This window comes from Neoarius graeffei, chromosome 10 (genome assembly GCF_027579695.1).
Source record: "Neoarius graeffei isolate fNeoGra1 chromosome 10, fNeoGra1.pri, whole genome shotgun sequence".
NCBI lineage: Eukaryota > Metazoa > Chordata > Actinopteri > Siluriformes > Ariidae > Neoarius > Neoarius graeffei.
In genome coordinates this window covers 44,091,752-44,100,033 of record NC_083578.1, presented here as the reverse complement: position 1 = coordinate 44,100,033, position 8,282 = coordinate 44,091,752, and the positions used below count along the sequence as shown (strand labels likewise).

General features: G+C 46.6%; 1 long non-coding RNA gene across 1 annotated transcript; it reads right to left on the bottom strand.

Annotated features, from left to right (window-relative positions):
* Positions 1-6,613: 6,613 nt before the first annotated feature.
* LOC132892508 (uncharacterized) lies at positions 6,614-7,485 on the bottom strand. The gene is made up of 2 exons (XR_009655446.1): positions 7,048-7,485; positions 6,614-6,682 (listed from the first exon to the last, which is right to left on the bottom strand). It is a non-coding gene; the product is annotated as an uncharacterized LOC132892508 (long non-coding RNA).
* Positions 7,486-8,282: the final 797 nt, after the last annotated feature.

Below are 8,282 nucleotides of genomic sequence, written 5' to 3'. Positions count from 1 at the left end.
CTTCTTTAACACACTTCGGAGCTACCATGGACGAACACTTACGAGCCAACGTGAGGCCCTTGCTTGCCATGAGGTACTGCTTCAGCAAATTGGGAAAACCCTGGTACAGCTGACTCCTCTGCCCGCATCTCCTCATCCGGCTCCTGCTCCACCATCTGCTCCTGCTCCAGTGCCTCCCGCCACGCTGTCTCCTTCACCTCACGAACCCAGCCTTCCTGCACCACAGAGGTATGACGGCAAGCACGGTGAGTGCTGGGAGTTCCTTACCCAGTGCCAACTCACCTTTGAGCTTCAGCCTACCACCTACACTATGGATCGCCGCAAGATTGCCTTTGTGATAACCTTGTTAGCTGGTAAGGCACGAGCTTGGGCAACAGCCATCTGGCAGAGAGAGGGACCCGAGTGCTCTGATTACAAGTTGTTTATGGAGGAGATGCTTCATGTCTTCGATCAGGCAGACACCAGTAAAGACACAGCCAGGAAGCTCATGTCCATCCAGCAAGAAGGAAGTGTCGCGGACTACGCCATCACATTCCAGATGCTCGCAGCAGTCAGCGGATGGAACGAAGCAGCCCTGGTTTCAGCCTTTCACCATGGTCTGTCTGACTCCATCAAAGACGGCCTGGCCTCTATCGGATGCCCAAGTGACCTCGAAACTCTGATCTCACATTCTACTCGTCTTGACAACAGGATTAGAGAGCGCCGCCGAGTCCTGAGCTTCCCCGGCCTCACTGCCTCAAACTGGAGCCCGTCTACCTCCTCCAGTGACTGTCCAGAGCCCATGCAAGTTGGCCGTACTCATCTCTCCACAGCTGAGAGGGAGCACAGAAGGAGGGACAAGTGCTGCATCTACTGTTGCAAGCCTGGCCATTTCCGAGCATCATGTCCCGAGCTCTCGGGAAAAGGACCACCCCGTCCAGCTGAGGGAGGGTTGTGACGGGGCCTACCCTCTCTCCTGAACTCCCTGGCCAAGGAATCTACATCCCGGTCTCCATCTCCTGGGGTGAGTCCGTCCACTCTTATCAAGCCTTGTTAGACTCCGGGGCGGCTGGAAACTTTATGGATGTTCACTTTGCCCAAAGTATCAATGTCCCGACTGCTCCTCTTGAAGTCCCACTGTCTGTGTCTGCCCTGGATGGCCAAGCCTTAGGTGACGGAAGAGTCACCCAAGTAACTTCTCCAGTCTTCCTCCAGTCTCAAGGTCACAAGGAAGAAATATCCCTGCACCTGATTCCTTCACCAGAGTTCCCAGTTATTCTAGGTCTTCCTTGGCTCACCCACCACAACCCTCATATAGACTGGGTCACTAGCCAGGTTGTGGAGTGGGGTCCTGCTTGCTATGCCTCTTGTCTGCTCTTTAGCTCTCCTGTGTCTCCTGCCAAGCCTCCTGATCTCACCGAGTTATCTCAAGTTCCCACAGAGTACTGGGATCACAAGGAAGTTTTCATCAAAAGCAGGGCCGCCGTTCTTCCTCCGCACTGTGCCTACGACTGTGCCATCGACTTGCTCCCTGGGACTACCCCTCCTCGTGGCAGACTGTTTTCCCTCTCTCAGCTAGAACGCAAGGCCATGGAGGAGTACATCAAGGACGCCTTGGCCTCTGGGTTCATTCGACCCTCCACCTCACTCACTGGTGCCGGCTTCTTCTTTGTCGGCAAGAAGGATGGGGGGCTCCGGCCATGTATTGATTACAGGGTTCTGAACAAGATCACTGTACGCAACCGCTATCCCCTTCTGCTGATGTCCACAGCATTCGATCTGCTCCAAGGCGCCACTGTCTTCACCAAATTGGACTTACGGAACGCATACCACCTCATCCGTATCCGACAGGGAGACGAGTAGAAGACCTGCCCACGCTTTCCGCCCTGGGCAGCGGGTTTGGCGGTCCACCAAGGACCTTCCGCTGCGGGTGGAGAACCGCAAGCTTGCTCCTCACTACATTGGCCCCTTCAAGGTGGTGCGCAGGGTGAACCCTGTCGCCTACCGGCTCCAGTTGCCCCGGACTCTGAGGATCAACCCCGCATTCCATGTTTCCCTGTTGCAGCCCGTACTGATGTCCACATATGCCCCTGCCCCTAGGAATCCCCCCCCGCATCTTCCAGGGTCAGACTGTGTTCACTGTGCATCGCCTGCTTGACTCCCGCCAGGTCCATGGTGGGCTTCAATATCTGGTAGACTGGGAGGGCTATGGCCCTGAGGAACGCTGTTGGGTCCCCGCCCGGGACATTTTAGATAAAGGACTTTGTTGGGACTTCCATTCGGCCCATCCGGATCGCCCTGGGAACGTCAGGAGACGCTCCTGGGGGGGGGGTCCTGTTAGGACTGGGACTGTTTTGGTCTCTAGAGGCCACTGTTATGTTTATCTTGTCATGTTTGTTTTGGCCTCTAGAGGCCGCCACTGTGTTTTGTGTTTGTCTTGATTGCCTGTTTCCTGCCCCGCCCTGTTCCTTAATTAGTTTGTGTATAAATATCCCTCTGTAGTCTTTATGCTATGCTGTCTAGTGCTAGTTTCCTCTGTCCCACGTGTCTTGCCTGTGTTTTTGATATTTTTGCTTTCTTTGGACTTTGTACCTTTTTGATCTTCTGAGCGTTCAGCATTTTGCCTTTCCTTTTGTTTTTGGACATTTTACTTTTGGATATTTTTATTTTGGTTTATCTTCTGAGCTTTTGGATTTTCTTTGTTTTTTCCATTGGATTGTCTCATCTCATTATCTCTAGCCGCTTTATCCTTCTACAGGGTCGCAGGCAAGCTGGAGCCTATCCCAGCTGACTACGGGCGAAAGGTGGGGTACACCCTGGACAAGTCGCCAGGTCAGCACAGGGCTGACACATAGACACAGACAACCATTCACACTCACATTCACACCTACGGTCAATTTAGAGTCACCAGTTAACCTAACCTGCATGTCTTTGGACTGTGGGGGAAACCGGAGCACCCGGAGGAAACCCACGTGGACATGGGGAGAACATGCAAACTCCACACTGAAATGCCCTCACCAGCCCCGGGGCTCAAACCCAGGACCTTCTTGCTGTGAGGCGACAGCGCTAACCACTACACCACCGTGCCACCTCCATTGGATTGTAAATAGTGTAAATAAACTTTTTTTTTTGATACTCTCTACTTTCGCCTCATACCTCTGCACTTGAGTCATCCCTCTGGTGGCCTAGTGGGGGTTTGCTGGATTATCACACCAACGACCCGGGTTTGAATCCCAGCAAAACCCTCACAGATGTACGTGTAATTAATGATTTTGTGTATTTAAGATTGGATAAGTGATCAATCTTTAGTAATTACATGAAATCAGTCTCATTAAAATTTGAAGGTTAATAATTAAAATGAATCAATCCTATTGAATCGTTTAATTTAACTCATTTGAATTGAATCATACCATAGAATCAGTCTCATTTGAATCGTTCAATGAATCATTTAGTGAATCAGTGAATCATACCATTGATCCTGGGTAAATTACCAGACAGCTAAAATGGTATCTTCAAATTATTATTGATCACTTACCATATTACAAATTTTCTACACCTTTCCTTGAATTCTTTGCGATTGGGCAACTTCAAAAGTATTAGAACAGCAGATAGACACCACACAATTTCAATAATGGAGTTTATTATAAAAAGATAATAAAAAAAGGAAAAATGAAAACTTTAATAATTGAATGGCAACAGAATGAAACCTTTATAACAGAGTATATCCCTGTGTGTGTGTAGTGTGTGTGTGTGTGGGGGGGGAGGAGTTAAGTTCAAGGAATTTGGTCCATGCCAGGACGGGCCAGGGTGTGTTATCTGCAATCTTGGAATGTGTGTGTGTGTAGTGTGTGTGTGTAGCCGAGTGATTAGCTATGTGGCTATGGACCCTTTTCACGTGACGTCATGACAAACGTGGCCGCCATTTTGGACGTGTACTACCAGTAGTTTACCACAGCCAGCATTGAGGAACAGCAGCAAAGAAAGTGTTTATTTTCAGCAAGACTTCCATCATGCCACTATATTGTTGTGCACCTGGATGTAGTAACCATCAACAAACAAGGCAAGGGTTATCATTTTATCGGATCCCGACGGAGAAGATGGATAGCGGCCATTAACAGATTGGCAGCCCTCGGCATACCAACGCTTGTGTAGTGACCACTTTGTTGGAGGTAAGATAAATAAAATTAGCCAGAAAAGGCATTACATTGCTGTTAACATTCTGTGGCGGCGAGTGTGTAACCAAATAGGCTAAAATAACCCATTGTAACCTCTTTGTTCTTCTGTAGTAGCTATTGTTGACTAGCTAATGTCAACAACATCATAGCTGGTATGTTACTGTAGCAATGTTTACGTTCAGTCATTTGGATGACTGTTAAAACCTTTCAGTCTCAAGTTTTTCCTTTACTGGATTTACTAGTTTACTGTAATTATGATCCGGCAGCTATTTACACCGGATCCAGTGTAAATAGCTGCCGGAGCCAACGTCCGAGAATTAAGCAGCGCGCTCCGGCTTGCTCCCGGAGTGCTCCGGCCGAGGTTCCGGAGCTCACTCTAGCTTGCTCGCCCTCAAATTAAGCGGCTTGCTCCGGAGTAAGCCGGAGCGCGCTGCTTAATTTGAGGGCGAACAAGCCAGACCGTGCTGCTTAATTTGAGGGCGAGCAAGCCGGAGCGAGCTCCGGAACCTCAGCCGGAGCACTCCGGGAGCAAGCCGGAGCGCGCTGCTTAATTTGAGGGCGAGCAAGCCAGAGCGCGCTGCTTAATTCTCGGACGTTGGCTCCAGCAGCTATTTACACTGGATCCGGTGTAAATAGCTGCCGGATCATAATTACAGTAAACTAGTAAAGCCGGAGCGCGCTCCGGAACCTCGGCCGAGCACTCCTGGAGCAAGCCGGAGCGCGCTCCGGAACCTCGGACGTTGGCGTGTATGTGTATGGCGATGGGTTTTTAACGACATAGGTATACAGATCATGTGGGCCGAAGTCAGGTAAAGACGAGGGCTTCGTGTACTTCCGTACGTCAGTGACCAATCCTGGTGGAAGCAGGTAAACGTCGTTCTCTAAGCCTGCTAACCTCAATTTTTGCAAATACCTCTCCCTCTGCTCGCCCTGTAAATGCCCTACGTCGCTGGATAGTGAAGGTGTTTTCTGCATCTCGCTCCTTTTTCTTTTATGTTTTTCGTTTGTCGCCTTCCTCGCATTCAAACTGATTCGAGCCGAAGTCCACTACATGTCCAAAATGGCGGTCACGTTTACGAAGGTCACGTGACTGAAAAGGGTCTATACTAGACAAAAGGCTCGCTAACATGTGCTTTGGCCTAATATGGGGGTCGCCACGTGATTAGCTTTGTGGCAAACAGACAAAGAGAAAGCTAACATGTGCTTTGGCCTAATAAACTGTGTGTCAAAAACCAGAAATTAATGATTAAAATACATTCAAACAGTCATCTGTAGTCTATATGGCTTTAAACGGAGACAGGAGAATTGCTATCAAGATTGAATTAAACTCAGGACTGATGTTTATCTAATACTGAGATACAGGCCTCATGATGAGAACAAAGGAGAGGAGGAGGGGCTCTTCCTAAGCATGCAAAGGCCCCTTTTGGAGGCAAAACATTCCAACCCGCTCACCCGTTTCTGTAGTATCATTTAATCTACTGAAATCTTAATGAGGTCACAATATGAGTGAGTTAAATGAAATTAGAACGTTAGGAGAGAGAGAGAGAGAGCATGCAAAACTTATGGATTAACCAATTTTAAATCAACAAACAAATGATAGAGAACCAAAATTCAGTGTATACACTTCATTTAAATTCATATAACTTCACATTAAGTGAATAACTAATTCCTAAGACTTAAACTTCTGTTTGCCCAATGCCTGTTCTTACTGCAAAGAGTCTCGTCTTCTGTCTGAAGGAATTCGAGGCGGAAGGTTGCGCTTCGGTGAGAGAGAGAGAGAGGAATTCTGAAGCTTTCTTTCGTGATCTTCGTAGTTGATAAGACGAAAAGTCTTTGTTCAACACCATGCATGGATTTAAAAGAAAGAAAAGTGCTTCAGAAAACTGCTTTTGCTCGCAGTCGTGTACGCTTTAAAAGAAAAGTAATACTTGCAAACCGGTTTAATACCCAGATAGCAAAAGGGCGTTGATTCGACGGGGAATCATCGGCATGTTCTTCGACTATACGCCGTCGAATCATTGTGGATCACCGGCGTTGATTCAACACCGCTTTGCTCATACGAGTTTGCGTTGAAACGACGTTGAAAAGTGGATGGTGGCCGACAGAGAATAGACCCCCTTTCACCCTTTATTCAACTACGGATTTCGGTCGATTTATAGTTTAATTTTTGGCAATGATTCATCCAACTTTACTTCCTGTTTTATGTACAACAGGAAGGCTACAAATTAAGCAAAACAGGCTAAATTAAACTAGCTAACAATAAAGCATCGGGGCTCTTGCCTAGGATGAACACACACATGCATACTTCAACCATGAAAGTGAAACTTAATATCAATGTGCGTAGGCTATGTACAACAGGATATAAAAATGCATGCAACAATGCACCTCTCCTGTTTGTCAAGCTATCTAATGAGGCATAACTTTTAACATTTATAAGGAACAGAACACACTTGAACAAGTTCTTAGAAACATTTTATGATTTATTTATAATTTATAATTGTGGCCTATTCCTCCTGCGGCGCAGACACCTGTACATGGAAACAGAAAAACATAACCAAAATTAATTTGATGCAGCACTGATAAAGAAAGTCAGCAGTAGGCTATGGGTTGATGGGTTTGACCCATATGATAAGACTTGGGGCAAGGGAGAATGGATTTTTTTTATTTCATAATTTATTTTTAATTTACTACTTATCTGTTTTTATTTATATATATTTGAATTATTTGGACATGGGGAAAAACTATATTTAAAATCCAAAGAGGGATGGAGGGAGGAAAATTAAAACAAAAGAAAGAAATGAAATATAGAGTATATTTGATAAAATTAAGGATGTTTTTATTCAGTAAACATTTAAAAAAATGTTCTACAACACTCTCTAGCCTAGTGACTCACCAGTAACAAAATAGACTTGAAGTATTCAGATCCGCTCTGCATAAAGCAGCTAAATCCTCTCTCTGTCTCCTGGCAGAAAGCTCCTTGGTTTGCTTGTGTCTCAATCACAGCTGGTATTCTGTAGAAAGACTTCTTTTCACCTTTCCCATCAGCTTTGTTAGAACACCCTAACACAGCACAAAAGTTTACCATTGTAGGTTTTTGATGAACCAAGTGCCTCGTGGGTTCACATACCGCACGCTGCCGTTATTTCCCCCTAATCACGAGTTTGTTGGTCTTCCAATATGGCGCAGGGTTTGTTTACTTCCGGTTTCGGGTGACGTCAGTGAAAGGGGTCTAATGGGGGCATTACCGCCACCCACTGGATTGGGGTGTAAAGCAGTCTGAACAAAACGTGTAAACATAAACATAGGAGAAATGAACCCGTTTTTCTAACTCGTCCTCACTTAGTCTACTTTTCTTTTTTTGATTCGTCTGGATTTGATATTGTAAATTTAAATGTGAATCAATGTATATTCATCGGACATGAACAAATGAATAAATCTTGAGTAATCTTGAGGGGCGTGTGTGTCCGGGGGGGGGGAATCGAACGAACCCTCCGATCCCCCCTGGCTACGGGCCAGAATTTATATTCTGAACAATTAGTTGCTCATCCTACCAATGTTGAAAACTGGCCGGCAAAAGTGACGATGGTTCAACATCGTATATTCGACCTTCTCTGACGGTCGACAGATCAACCTTTACCCACAATGATTCAGCAGTGATAAATCGACCTTCTCCGACGGCGGAGAAATCGACGTTTCACGGCGCTGTTTCAGCGTTGATTTTCTGACTTACGACGGAAACCGACCATTCTGACCAAGAATCGGCGCCGTTTCAACGTCCCTCTGCTATCTGGGTAACTCGCTTGAGTTGATGATCGCGTGTTTCCAAGTTCTAACTTGATCAGGGTTAGATAGAGAAGAAATGCGCGGTTCAGACGTCTGATGATGAGTGTCTCTTCTTAGGTCCGTTCCGCTCGGGATCAGACTTAGAGACAAAGGGAAATGGAGTTTTCCCAGTCTCTTATGTGAAACCTGAGGAATGATGTACGTGATCCCGCCCAGGCATGACATAGTACACGCGGAAGTTGGCTGGGAGTTGTAGTTCTTAGACACAAGATGGCGGCATGATACCTACATTCCCCCTTTTGGTCTCAGGGGTATGACGGAGTCGTAGCACTGAGAGCATCGTAC